The sequence below is a fragment of the Zea mays genome, chromosome 3, assembly GCF_902167145.1.
Source record: "Zea mays cultivar B73 chromosome 3, Zm-B73-REFERENCE-NAM-5.0, whole genome shotgun sequence".
NCBI lineage: Eukaryota > Viridiplantae > Streptophyta > Magnoliopsida > Poales > Poaceae > Zea > Zea mays.
In genome coordinates this window covers 39,525,818-39,541,377 of record NC_050098.1, presented here as the reverse complement: position 1 = coordinate 39,541,377, position 15,560 = coordinate 39,525,818, and positions in this window count along the sequence as shown.

Sequence of the window (15,560 nt, the reverse complement as noted above, 5' to 3'; positions counted from 1 at the left end):
TTTTTGGATCTACAGAGCCCTAAAATCAGCCCTCTCTTGCTGTTTTCAGACTTAGCTATTTGAGTATTAGTGTGGCTATTTTGCAAATTAGTCCAAAACTTAGGGTTTAACTTGTAAGTCCCCATACTTATGAACCACATGAGTTAAGATGCCCTAATCTCATGGTTTTTGCACTTTAGTCCAAAGTGCACTAATTTTGCACTTAGCCCCCTAGGGTTTAAGTTTAGGGCTTTCTAGGGTTCCTTTTAGGGTTTTTGACACTTCTAGGGTTTGGATGTTACTTAGGTCCATTCCTAGTGACATTTTATGACTATTTCAATTGAGTTTTAATGTTTTCCCTTCTTAAGTCTTGTTTACTCTATTATGCCCAATCTAGGTTTAAATACTATACCCTAGGGTTTCACTAGTAACATGTCACTTCAATACAACGTGTTTGAAATTTTTGCCTAGTGAATGCACTCTAGGTGTGACAAACATATGGAATGCCAATGCTTATGATGTTATGCTCAAGTTTTAGTAACAGTAACACCAAGGGCATTACACCTACGTCCCGCGTCCCGCGCCCCGCGCCCCTGCGGTCTTGCGCCCTTGGCGGCCCCGCGCCCACGCCCCCGCGGCCCGGCGTGGCCTCGTGTGCCCCCCGGCACGCGCAGCATGTTCTCCCGCGCGATGGCAGTTGGACGGTATTCAACTTTCAGTTTATTCCATTTTAATTTTAGTTTAGTCGATGTGCTGTGTTGCGCGCTTCGTCGCGTGACGTTTCATTTTAAATTCAGTTTTGATGACGTATGCCGTCGTGCCTTTCGTCGCGCGACGCTTAATGTCTCTTTATAATTATTGCAAGTGCCTCATTGCGCGCTCCGTCGCGCGACGAGTCGTTTATTTCTTAATTCAATTTAAGTGTTGTGTCGTGCGTCTCGGCGCGCGACAATCCTTTTTAATTTACCTTTATCTGCTTATAATAATTAAACATGGAACATGACTTTACCTTATGCTTAATGCGATGGCTAAATTAATACTATTATGTTTAAACGAGTATTTTAATTTATAATCGTGTAATGTGATCGCTCTTTGACCGTAGTCTCGACCGTTACTTTCTCTTTCTCGCTTAGTCGTAAGTGTGAGCCCTGCGTCAAACGTTTGTTTATTTATTGCATTCCATTGTATGGTGTTCTATTCTTTTGTATTAAATGTGTGGAATGTATGTTTGAACTCGTATAGATAACGGTTAGTTGGTGGAGTTCGAAGGAGTTGCAGGTGAAGACCCTGAGCAGCAGTCGGTTGGTGAAGGCAAGTGTCCCTTGACCCATCTATGTCCTACTCATGCTTATAATTCACTCCCTGCATTCACACAGTTTATACCTAAGGATTGACTAGCTTTTGTTTATCTTGTCCTTGTTTACCTATTTTGGATGGGTTATTATGGTTTAGCTTTATGCTAGTGCTTCACATTAATCAATGAACATGATGAGATTATCTATGATACGTTGTTTTCCCTTTTGATTATGATGATGGTACTGTGACATTTAGGGGACGCGAGCTGTTTCTCGAGTGCCTCTCCGTAAGGACCTGTTCGTTGGATGACCGCCCAGGAAAATAGTGCAACCATGAGGGTGGAGTGGGACGCCCTTAGCTGAGTAATTAGAGGAACTGGGGTGTAGTTTGCTTCGTCGTCGTGCCGTTAATGGGGCTCGATGTATGCGACTCGCTCTGCCAAGGTTGGTTCGCCCATTGGGGAGGAGTTTGGTGCATTAAGGAAACCTAACGGGTGGTTACAGCCCCAGGAAATCTTTGTAAAGGCTACGTAGTGAGACCCTGCTTATCCACCTTGGTAGTGTTTAAGGGTTTGATCGGCCCGAGGCAAGAGGGAATCACGGCTTGTGGGTAAAGTGCGCAACCTCTGCAGAGTGTTATGAAACTGATATATCAGTCGTGCTCACAGTTATGAGCGGCCAAGGGAGCTCCATTGATTAGAGATACTTGATCAGAGATGTATGGTTTATAGGTGGTGATGAGGATGATGGTTTTGGTTATGACTATGGTACTAGTAAGTGGTATTCTTTCTGTTTGGAAAGGGTACATCGGGTTAATAACTTGGGTTAATACTAAAACCTGGCTTTCTACTAGTAAATAATAACCTGACCAACTAAAAGCAACTGCTTGACTTAACTCCACATAAAGCTAGTCCACTACAGCCAAACGGGACATTTTGCTGAGTATGTTGATGTGTACTCACCCTTGCTTTACACACCAACCCCCCCCCCAGGTTGTCCGCGTTGCAACCACTGCTCAGGTGAAGATGAAGTCGTGGAGGAGGACTTCCAGGAGTTCCAAGAGTACGATGAGTTCTAGGCATGGATTAGCGGCAACCCCCAGTCGGCTGCCTGTGTAGGCCGTGTGTATCTACGTTTCTTTTCCGCACTTTGATTATTGTTAAAGACTATGTGGATGTCTCGGACATCATGATGTAATCGACTATTATACCCTCTTTTATGTCATTATTTGAGCATTGTCTGATGATGTCCAATTATGTAACTGTTGTGTACGTGAATTGCTGATCCTGGCACGTACATGGTTCGCATTTGGTTTGCCTTCTAAAACCGGGTGTGACATAGGTGGTATCAGAGTCGTGCTGACTGTAGGACAGCTAATCTAGAGTAGAATGGTCGTTCTAAGGATTATAGACCCTTATTCTCACCTTGACTTTGGTATCCCTTCAAAAGTTGGTTATATCGACCAAACCTATGTTCTACTATATACTATACCTTGCTAAAAATCTTTTGTTTACTCTAATTCCTCATTTATTTATGGTCTACTTGCTGGTCATGTTAGTTCTGTTCTCGCTCTTATGCTTACGGTGTCTTTTCAAGATGGCTCGTCTTAGACACACTGCACGGAAGTCAGTCATTCCTTTCTTGCCTTCTTGTCTCGCGGAGCGTCCGCTTCGTCGTTAGTGACTGGTCAGTCTAGCCACTTGGAGAGGTTGCACCACCGCCTGCATGAGGAGCAGGAGTGTCGACGACGGGAGCTGGAGCAGCAGGACTCTTCTTTCTCGCTCCAGTAGGAGATATAGTATGTGAGGAGTTGTTCCCCTGTGCTCCCGCTGGAGGCACCCCCTGCACCACCACTGAGCGCCCCAGCTGCTGGAGTAGCTGCTGGAGGAGACCCAGACGACAAAGATGGCGACAGTAGCTCGAGCCATAGCACCGACCTTTCAGAGGAGCAGGAGCTGGAAGGATGGGTTGCCCGACCCATCACTCGTGACGCTGCTCGTGGGTGTCACTTCCACGACGCGCTCGACACCTTGCTGCGCCAGGCACTTGACCGGCGCACTTGGTCTATCGAGTATCGTTGTGTTGTCTTCTAGCACAGTCGTGGGGTTTACCCGGACCACTGGGAGGCGACCTGCTTGGTGCGTCGTCTGGAGAACAGTCTTCGGGGTGCGGAGGTCTACTCAGAGCACTATTCCATCTCTGAGCGGGACTCAGCTGAGGCGGCCATGCAAGATGTCGCACGGCGTGCGCTTTCGCACTACTGCTCAGTGCTCGGCGGGGTAGCTGATGGTCTCAACCTGAAGTATTACCCCCACTGTCCATCTAGCAGCACAGGAGGCGTGATTGTCTCACCTATCGGTGAGGATAATCCTAGGTTGAGCAGCACAGCCAACCTAGCCGTCGTGCTAAACACGGAGCTAGACCATGCATTAGACGAGCTGAGTAGGGCTCGTGCTGAGATCGCCCAGCTGCGGGGTGAGCGCGCAGAGCATCGTTGCTTGGAGGATGGCTCCCCCGCTCCCGTCGAGACTCAGCACCCGTACCGCTCACCTCAACGTGGACACCAGGCTTATGGCAACCCGACTGCATGACAAAGATAAATTTAGAACCATAGATCGTCAGCGTCAGATCTTGTAATTAATACGAAAATATATATATAGAAGCTATAGTCTTAGCATCAGTCTTACTCTTAGTTAGTCTTAGTTAGACATGGTAGTTTGCTTATCCTGTGCCTTTATGTTTATCATGATGAACTATGTTGGATTTGGATCTTTGTAATGACTGTCGCCAGGGTGTAGGCATCCCCTGCACTTTGGTTTACCTATTGAATGTTAATAAAAATAGTTACCTAGTTGGGAAGCCCTTTTGTTCTACTTTCCTCTTTATCTGAGAAGTTGTGTTGGTCTGTGCTGGAGATCAGTGAAGATGTTCATCTATTCAGTATTGTGGAAGAATTCTATACTCTTTTCTTATGCTACAAGCTTGCAAGATCAGTTCTGATGTGTGATTGCATTCTGCAGATGTCAGACAACAAGCGCAGAGGGGGAAGGTGTGCTCAGCAGGAGCAGGCAGCCCCACAGGATGAGGCACCCCAGCAACAGCAGCTACCACCCCCGCCCCCGATGACCATCGAGCAGATGTTCTTGATGCAGACTCAGGCAGTTCAAGCCATTAGTCAGACTCTGGCCGCCATTCAGCAGCAGCAGCCACCACCTCAGCCTTAGATGCCCAGAGACAAGCGTGCTGAATTCATGAGAGGTCATCCCCCGGTGTTCACTCACAATTTTGATCCCATGGGTGCTGAAGATTGGTTGCGCACTATGGAGCGAGAGTTGCACACCGCTCAGTGTGATGACAGGGAGAAGGTTTTGTATGGTCCCCGTCTGTTGAGAGGAGCAGCCCAGTCTTGGTGGGAGTCTTACCTCGCCACCCATGCCAACTCCAACACTATCACCTGGGAAGAATTCAGAGATAGCTTCCATCAGTACCATATTCTAGCAGGGCTGATGAAAGTGATGAAGGAGGAGTTCCTGGCGCTCAAGCAAGGGCCTATGTCCGTCAGTGAGTACCAAGACAAGTTCCTGCAACTGTCCCACTATGCTCCTGAAGATGTCAACACCAACGCCAAGAGGCAGTATCGTTTCTTGAGAGGCTTCGTTGACCCTCTGTAGTATCAACTGATGAATCATACCTTCCCCACATTTCAGCACCTGATTGATAGAGAGGAAGCACAAGGAGATGGAGGATCGCAAGCGTAAGATCAGTGGACCTCAGCCTGGAAGCAGCAATCGCCCTCATTTCTCAGGCAACCCACCTCAGCAGTTCAGGAAGAACCAGCGCCCACCTCAGCAGCAACAGTTTCAGAGGCAGTACCCTCAACACCAGCAGCAGAATCGCTAGAACAACCAGTCAGGAGGAGGTCAGTTACAGAGGCAGAATCAGCAGGCACCTCGTCTTCCTGCCCTAGCAACCTAACAAAACAGTCAAGCAGCACCAGTTCAAGGTGGAATCAGAGCATGTTTCCTGTTGGGGGCCTTCGTCCTCCGAAGGTCCTCAAAAACGTAATTTAACAATGTCTTCCAAGCATGGTTTATAGACAGGTACCTTCGAATTCAGGATTAAAGGCATATACGATGAGAAGGGCATGATCGTGACGAAGGTTGTCGTCACTTCGAAGCTATGCGCAAAGGAGCTTCGGCTCAATCGCGGGAAAAGGAACCGACTTAAAGGGGAAAAGGCTATCCAGTCCTCATAGATTTTTCTATAAGCCAATAGTAAATGTAAAGGGCATGACTGTAATTTCTCACAGGTTGTGTCCTGTGCCTATAAATAAGTGAACAGTACCCTCGTACTGTTCACACTGACTTGTACTTGCCCGTGCGTCACGCTTGTACTTTTACCTTCTGTCAGGCCGAAGGTACATTTGTAATTCAATATTATTTCTATTTTTCCATGATAATAAAATATGAATGAGTTGATAATGTTGTATAATTGCTCATGTTATCTCTTACATTTCATATGTTTCTCCTTTTATTAACATATACTGCAATGATGAAGGTATGTCCTTCATGACCTTCGTCTGAAGATCATTATATCCTAAGGGAAATAACGTTTTGAAGGACGAAGGGCATTAACATTTAATGTTTTTTTGTGTTGCCTTGCTCTTAACTCATAGCATTTGAGAACAAGTCCCCAACATTGGCGCCCACCTCCGGTGAACCCTTTTTGACCACCTTCGGCAAGCACTGACCTTCGTCATGCCACCGAAGAAAGCTTCAGCACCAGGGACCACTGCATTGGAGCCGCTGGACCCAAACCAAGAAACTCTTTCTCTTCGAGAGACTCGAAGCTAGAAGAGGAAAGCCATCAGTCCAACACTCCAGGAGGAGAAGTTGGACCAAGAGATCAGGAATATGGAGATCATTCATCAGCAGGTACAAAGGAAGAAGGAGAAGATGGCGCGATTGGCTGACCTTCAAAGGAAGATCGACGAAGCCACTGAAGAAGTGTGTCATCTTGTTCAAGATGAACAAGATCGAAGGCCCCAACATAGGGAACTTCGTCAAGAAGGCCTATTCAACGAGGATGCATGGTATGATGATTTTAATCATGATGCCTTTACTTTTGATGATGCTTCTTCCTTGGTAGCAGAACTGCAGGCTACCCCACGGCCCCCATCATACAAGCCACCTCAGCTCCCCATGTATGATGGGCACTCAGATCCAAAGCAGTTTCAGATGAGCTACGAAGCAACTATATCTTCGTATGGGGGCAACACTGCAGTCATGGCGAAGTCCTTCGTCATGGCCGTCCGGAATGTAGCCCAAACATGGTATTCTTCTCTTCGGCCAGGGACCATCACGTCGTGGCAGAAGCTTAAGGACATGTTGGTTACTAGCTTCCAAGGCTTTCAAACAAAGCTGGTCACAGCTCAGGCTCTGTTCCAATGTACGCAATACCACGAAGAATACCTTCAGACATATGTACGAAGGTTCTTGCGACTAAGGGCACAAGCGCCTACAGTGCCCAATGAGATTGTCATTAAGGCCATGATTAAGGGCCTTCGGCCAGGACCTATGGCTCAGTACTTCGCAAGGAAGCCCCCGCAAACTCTGGAGAAGCTGCTTCAGAAGATGGATGAGTACATCCGAGCTGACAACGACTTCCGCCAAAGAAGGGAGGAAGCTTACAGATTCTCCGAAATGACCAGGGGCTTCGGAGGAAGAATCCATCTGAGGCATGTCAGGTCAATCCATAACTCCACTCAAAGTGATGACAAAGGAAGTCAGTCTCAGAGGTCACAATATACCTCACAATCTTCGGGGCAACAGCAAAGCTCCTTCAGGCCACCAGCTCCAAGGGGCAGAGGCGCCAGGGGCTTCGGAGGAAGGTTTGGGGATCAGCCTAGAAAGATTTACTGCTTATTTTGTGGTAAGGACAAGGGCCATACTACAAGAATGTACCATGTCACCATTCAGAAACAAAAGGAAATAGCAGAAGCCGAAGCCCGGTAGAACCAGCCGAAGCAGGTCTTACACACTGCTTTATGTCACTCTCCTTACATACCAGAGTATGTGAACAATCATCCTACAGCTTCTGTCGCTTCGGCTAGCCATTCACAGGCTTCCTCGCCACAACTCCCGCCTCCGCCACCACTACAACCGACCTATTCCTGAAGCCAGCAGCCAGAAGGGCGCCAGCACTCTCAACAGCAACAGGAATTCAGGGAGGAATCTGAAGCTCGCACAGTCAACAGTACTGTGCCAGAATCAAAGCACATTTATTGAGAGATATCCTACCTTTGAGACATTTTTACGTTCATTTTCATTTTGTTTTTAATAAGGAACAATCAATGTAAACCTAGTTTTCATTTATTGTAATAGCTTCACTCCTTTCAGAATGAAATATATCTTCTTCACAGACTCACAAAGCTCAAAAATTGCTGAAGCTCAAAAGACGTTCCTAAGGGAACGCAGAGCTAAAAATCGTATTGCAAATTTCACTGAAGCTACAAAAAGTCGTTCCTAAGGAGCGCAGCGTAAGTTTGCCGAAGCTACAAAAATTCGTTCCTAAGGGAGCGCAGTGTAAGTTTTCTGCTCAAAAGTCGTTCCAAAGGGAATGCAGAGCCAAATACCGCCGAAATATAAGGCGAAGCGCGAAAAGTCAACGCGAAAAATACCGCTGAAATAGAAAGCGAAGAAGGTCAAAAGACGTTCCTAAGGGGATGCAGAACTTACACCGAAAAATAAGCGGTGAAGCCGAAAAATAAGCGGCAAAGAGATTTTGATCGTTCCTAAGGGGACGCAAAGATTGTGTGTTTCAGCGTGTGTGTGTGTCTTCGGCATTAGCATCATTCTTTGCATCATATCATCGCATCATATCGCATAGCATCACATCATACATCATATCACACCAATGACATGAATTGGAAATGAAGTCGATCTTCGAAGAAGGCTTTACAAAAATGCAAAGGTGCTAAGGCACAAAGTAAGTTGAGAATTACAGCTTCATCAGCTCTGATGTGGAAGAAGAGATTTATTGCTTACGAAGCATTGATGATTTTACGAAGCTTGGTTGTTCTTTGCGAAGTATGGATATCCTCACGAAGCATAAATATTCTTCTTTACGAGGCATGAAAAGAAGGGAAGGTGTTTTTTCGCCGAATGCTCAAAAACGGTATGTATATAAAAGTTTCATGCATCGCAAAGAAGTAAATTGCAAAAATAGTTTACATATTAGATTCAAAACTTTACACATCAAATATTACAGACTTAGTTCAATAAATGTTACATTAATCACCTAAGAACGTTTTTACAATAACTACTACTCTTCCTTCAGAACCTTCTCCGCAACTTCGTTAAGCAATTTGTTGACGACTTCATCAACGATAGATTCGACTATATTGATAATTTCTATTGCTTTCTTCATCTCCGGGTCGGCCAGGGGGTCGAACGGCTCCGGTGGAGGAGGTAATTCAGCTGCGATAAAAAAAATCAATCAGTTCGAAGCCATGAAAACAAACGACGAAACTAAAAGCCGTTAAACGATACCTATCCGTCTCTCGAGTTCTGCAGCTTTCTCAGCTTCTTTCGCTGCTTCACGAACATCATGAATATCTTTTTCGCTTTTCTTCATTATTTCGTGAGCCATTTGTCGGCCGCCATTTTCCTAGATATCAGTAAAAAACTTTCCGCCTATTAAACTTGCTTCGGCCGAGGAGTCCTTCGTGTCATCCACGGAGAAGGCAGCTTCGGCCTGGGCCAAGGTTTTAACATGACTGCAACCCGCCTTCTCCAAGACGGCTGAAACTCCTCTCACACAAGAGAACGCGCAGACGTTCCCACGATCACTTAAAATTTCCTCAAAAGCTTCAGCTTCTCCGCTGATCCACTCGATAACACCCTCAGGGTCGCCTCGTATGAAGTTATCTTCGTTTGAATAGGCGCCCATGTTGGCGAAGCTAGTCTTTATCTTCTTCACGCAACCCAGAGATTTTTCAAAACATCTTTCCTTGGATGCGCGAAGCTCTTCAACAGTCTTTTCTAAATAGTTTTTCCAATATTTGTTGGCATCTCGGTTAGCTTCAGCGACATCGCATTTTTCTTTGGCCTCTGCTAACTGTTTCCGAAGGTCTTCAATTTCATTCTTTTGGGCCTCAGCTTGAGCTTTGGAACTAGATTCGTCTTCTTTTATTTTGTTTACCAATGAAATTAATATCTTGTCTTTCTCAAGACCTTCGTTACTTAGTTCAATCACCTCCGAACAGAAGGTTGTTCAGAGCCATTGTATACCCTTCATCTTCAATGTTTTTCTGTGCTCTAAAAGCATTGCTAAGGATTAAGCCCTGCAAGAGGAGGACAGGATTAAATATAAGCAAATAAAAAACTCGTTTTCAAAATACAAAATTAACTTTTATACATTTATGCTATTATATGCTAAACTATCAGCCAATTCATCTTTTGATAAAACTGAGAGCCCGTCTTCTAGCTTCGGAAATCCGAAGCTTCTACTCATCTCTTGGCAGACGGTTATCTCTTTACTATCCGGGAGACAGTACAAAAAATCTTCCTCCCCGTTGCCATTGAACACTAATGCCCCCTTCGGGTATTTCAGTTTTTGGGCATAATGATGAGCTTCTCGTTCTTCTTCTTTAGAGAGTCCTTTTCCCGAAGCATGGCGGATGATGTAATCAATGCTCTCTTTCAAAGCTTTGGGAGCAGGAGTGGCAACCTTTTCAGGCGAAACTTGCTCTGTGGCCTTTTCTTCTGTTGCCCTTCCTTCAATTTCCGAAGGCTTTTTCTCGGTGAGCTCTGAAGGCCCAGCTTCGGTACTAGCTTGGATTACTGCAGCTTCAATTTCGGTCGGCTTTGTTTCAGCTTCGGTTTGCGCTTTTGAAGCCTCGGCGATTTTCCCTGAAGGAGTAGAGCTTAAAGTCTTTATTGTTTATAACACATCTAGTACATTTGCCATCCTTCTCCTCTTAGGAGTTGCGGCAGAACTTTTTTGTGCCTTTGGCACAGTTACTTCCGATGAAGGGCTTAAAATTTCTAGCGTTTTTGTTTCTTCAATTTTTGGCTTTTCAGCTTTATCTTCCTCAGTCTTCGACTCAGCTAGTTTAACCGAAGCTTCCTTCGGCATTGTAGCTGGCTCTCCAGCCTTCTGCGTAGGAGGAATGGGCTCTCTTGGTTTAGCAGCTGAAGAAGTCTCCCCGCCAAACTCAGGCACCACGGCCGGTTCAATATAGTGTGGCCGGTGGGTAAGGACTTTCAACTTTTTGCCCTTCGGTGCAGGCTCGACTAGAGTGGCCGAAGCAGCAGTTTTCCTCTTCTTTCCCTGACCTCGCAGTGGATAGCGGTAGTCGGGGTAGACAAAGCCAATAGCGTCAAAAACTCTGTTCAATCTCTTTTTTCCCCGACCTCCAAAGGCTATGGATAGTGCATTGTCTTCCGCCTTGGAGTATGATCCAAGCAGTTCATCACTGATAACTTCGATGCATTTTAGCCAGTCATCGTTTGGTTCATCAAATTTATCTTCGTATCTGAATGCGTACTTCAGCCGGACCAGTTCACCTTCACTAGATTCGGTGATGGTCTCCTTCGGCATTTCCCAGCTCTCTATAAGCGGCCATACCCTATATGTTATGTGCTCTTGAACCAAGTCTCTTGTACCAATAAAGAAGCAGGCAGTACCAAATGCCTTCTGACATGCTTCGACGGCTTCGTCAATTTCAACCTTCGGCCTTCGGAGGCCAAAGCGGGACCAAATGGGGTGCATAATAACTTCCTTAATATCTTCTCTTGCCTTCAAGTCATTCTTCACGTAAAACCATTCCTCCATCCAGGCCCCGGGCCACCTTTTCCGGTATGTTGGCACCGGGTAGCTTGCATTGGGGCGGGCGATAAATCCATAACAGCCAAAATTGTTATGATATTGCTCCTTGCCCATGGCCTTCGTCTCATATACAAGTTCATGCATGCTACAAAAGCATTTCGCGCTTGGCTCCAGCCTCTGGCTCCTCACAGCCCAAACAAAAATCCCCATTCTGATAATAGCTTCGGGAGTTATCTGATGAAGGTAAATCTGATAAATTTTCAACACTTCGACAACAAACCTGCTCAATGGAAACCGAAGCCCAGCTTTGAAGAAACTTCGGTAAATCACAACTTCGTCTTCCTCAGGGGCAGGGACGTTATTGTCTCCACCAACTCTCACAATAGACATATCTCGAAAGTACCTTCCTCAGAATCTTCTCCCCCGCTTTCAGCATCATAATCATCACTATCACCGGTATCTTCAGACAGGCCTTCCAGGATCTCCTTAGTAATTTTCTCTGTATTTGACTTCGCCATTGACTCGATAAACCCAGCTATGTAAGGATTTGCAGCCTTCTTCTCTTCAAAGAGCTTCTCCTCTTCAGACAGCTTCGTCTCAGCAACAACCTTCTTGTCTTGAGACATCTTTTCTTCGGAAATGACAAAAATGTGTCCTTCAAACCGAAGCTTAGAAAGCTTGAGAAACTAGCAAGCGTTGGTGAGCAAGAGCTATAAAATTGAGAAAACAAAGCAAATGGCACAAGCAGCGTACGAAATGTGGTTGGTGCAAGTTCTTATTTATACGCTCGGCACGCCCTGAATTGGAGGGTCTCGTCTGTCATTGACTGTTGCTATTCTAGCAAAGGGAAGGTGTTTTTCGGACCTTCGTCTTAAGGCATTCGTCCATGTCGCAGTCAGAATTCGTTATCTTAAACAAATTAATACTACGAGGGGCTACTGTTGGGAGCCTTCGTCCTCCGAAGGTCCTCAAAAATGTAATTTAACAATGTCTTTCAAGCATGGTTTATAGACAGGTACCTTTGGATTCAAGATTAAAGGCATCTATGATGAGAAGGGCATGATCGTGACGAAGGTTGCCGTCACTTTGAAGCTATGCGCAAAGGAGCTTCGGCTCAATCGCGGGAAAAGGAACCGACTTAAAGGGGAAAAGGCTATCCAGTCCTCATAGATTTTTCTATAAGCCAATAGTAAATGTAAAGGGCATGACTGTAATTTCTCACAGGTTGTGTCTTGTGCCTATAAATAGATGAACAGTACCCCCGTACTATTCACACTGACTTGTACTTGCTCGTGTGTCACGCTTGTACTTTTACCTTCTGTCAGGTCGAAGGTACATTTGTAATTCAATATTATTTCTATTTTTCCATGATAATAAAATATGAATGAGTTGATAATGTTGTATAATTGCTCATGTTATCTCTTACATTTCATATGTTTCTATTTTTATTAACATATACTGCAATGATGAAGGTATGTCCTTCATGACCTTCGTCTGAAGATCATTATATCCTAAGGGAAATAACGTTTTGAAGGACAAAGGACATTAACATTTAATGTTTTTTGTGTTGCCTTGTTCTTAACTCATAGCATTTGAGAACAAGTCCCCAACATTTCCATTGTAGAGAGCAAGGCCATTGGGTGATGCAATGTCTGAAGAAGGCAGCCCAGCAGCAGTCAGGCCCCAGTGCCCTAGCAAAGCAGAATGTGTCTTAGCCTGGAGCAGGCAACCTCTCTCAGCCGCGCTATAACCATGGGAGACTGAATCACTTGGAGGCTGAAGCAGTCCAGGAAACCCCCGGCATAACAGTAGTTATGTTTCCAGTTGACTCTCATATTGCAGAAGTGTTATTTGATACTGGAGCAACACATTCATTTATTACTGCATCTTGGGTAGAAGCACATAATCTTCCAATCACTACCATGTCAACCCCCATCCAAATTGACTCAGCCGGTGGTAGAATTCGAGCCGATAGCATTTGCTTGAATGTAAGTGTGGAAATAAGGGGGATAGTGTTTCCCGCTAATCTCATGGTAATGGGTACTCAGGGAATAGATGTCATCCTAGGGATGAACTGGCTAGATAAGTATTAGGCAGTTATCAGTTATGATAAGAGGACCATTAAGTTGATGTCCCCACTAGGAGAAGAAGTGTTAGCCGAGTTAATCTCACCTGAGCCAAGGAAAGGAAGTTGTCATCAGATGGCTATTGATAGCAAGGAGTCAGATTCACTCGGGGTTATCAAGGTTGTGTCAGAACTCCCAGATGTGTTCCCGGAAGATTTACCAGGTATGCCACCAGAGCGGAAAGTTGAGTTTGCTATAGAGCTTCTTCCTGGCACCGCCCCCATTTCTAAAAGAGCCTACAGAGTATCTGGACCAGAGTTGGTCGAACTTAAGAAGCAGATTGATGAGCTATCAGAGAAAGGTTATATAAGGCCAAGCACCTCGCCTTGGGCCGCCCCTGTCCTATTCGTGGAGAAGAAAGATGGCACCAGAAGGATGTGTATCGATTATCGAGCTCTGAATGAGGTCACAATCAAGAACAAGTACCCCTTGCCCAAAATAGAAGATCTGTTCGACCAGTGGAGAGGAGCCAGCGTGTTCTCAAAGTTAGATCTGAGGTTAGGTTATCATCAGCTCAGGATTCGACCTTCAGACATTACGAAGATGGCATTCATTACCAAGTATGGGTTGTATGAGTTCACTGTTATGTCTTTTGGTCTAACAAATGCACCAGCCTTCTTCATGAATCTGATGAACAGTGTATTTATGGATTATCTTGACAAGTTTGTGGTGGTATTTATTGATGATATTCTTATATATTCTCAAAGCGAAGCAGAGCACGTGGATCATTTGAAGATGGTTTTGCAAAGATTGCGAGAGCACCAGTTGTATGCAAAGTTGAGCAAGTGTGAGTTCTGGATTGATGAAGTCCTGTTCTTGGGTCACATAATTAACAAAGAAGGATTGGTTGTGGATCCAAAGAAAGTGGCAGACATTCTGAACTGGAAAGCGCCAACAGATGCCTGAGGAATCAAGAGCTTCATTGGAATGGCTGGATATTATCGACGATTCATCGAAGGGTTCTCGAAGATTGCAAAACCAATGATAGCTTTGCTAGGCAACAAGATTGAGTTCAAGTGGACTCAGAAATGCCAAGAAGCCTTTGAAGCGCTGAAAGAGAAGTTGACTACAGTGCCTGTCCTAGTCTTGCCTGATGTGCACAAGCCCTTCTCTGTGTATTGCGATGCTTGTTACACTGGTTTGGGATGTGTGTTGATGCAGGAGGGAAGAGTTGTGTCTTACTCGTCCCGACAGCTGAAGGTTCATGAGAAGAATTACCCAATCCATGACCTAGAGTTGGCAGCAGTGGTTCACACACTGAAGACATGGAGACACTATCTGTATGGGCAGAAATGTGATGTTTACACAGACCACAAGAGTCTGAAGTACATATTCACTCAGTCAGAGATGAATATGAGGCAACGAAGATGGATAGAGTTGATCAAAGACTATGAATTGGAGATTCATTACCATCCAGGCAAAGCGAACATAGTGGTAGACGCTTTGAGCAGGAAAAGTCAGATCAATATGATGGTCGCTCATCTGATGCCTTATGAGTTGGCCAAAGAGTTTGACAGGTTGAGTCTCAGATTTCTGAACAATATGCGAGGAGTGACAGTTGAGTTAGAGCCTACCCTAGAGCAGGAAATCAAAGAAGCACAGAATAATGATGAGAAGATCAGTGAAATCCGGTAGCTGATTCTGGAAGGAAGAGGTAAAGATTTTCGAGAAGATGCAGAAGGTGTGATATGGTACAAAGACCGTTTGTGTGTTCCCAATGTCCAGTCCATTCGAGAGTTGATTCTCAAGGAAGCTCATGAGTCAGCTTATTCTATACACCCTGGAAGTGAGAAGATGTATCAGGATCTGAAGAAGAAGTTCTGGTGGTACAGAATGAAAAGGGAGATCATAGAGCATGTGGCTATATGTGACAGACTGACAGTTGTCAAAGGATCAAGGTAGAGCATCAGAGGCCAGCTGGATTGTTGCAACCGTTGTGAATTCCTCAGTGGAAATGGGATGAAATCGGAATGGACTTCATAATCGGATTGTCTCACACTCGAGCCAGCTACGATTCCATTTGGGTAGTGGTGGACCGCTTAACCAAGTCAGCCCACTTCATACCCGTCAAGACCAACTACAGTAGTGCAGTATTGGTAGAGTTGTACATGTCCCGGATCGTTTGTCTTCATGGTGTGCCAAAGAAGATAGTGTCAGCCAGAGGAACGCAGTTCACCTCTCATTTCTAGCAGCAGTTGCATGAAGCTTTGGGCACACATCTGAATTTCAGTTCAGCTTATCATCCGCAGACAGACGGCCAGACTGAAAGAACTAATCAAATCCTCAAAGATATGTTGAGAGCTTGTGCATTGCAAGATCAGTCCGGATG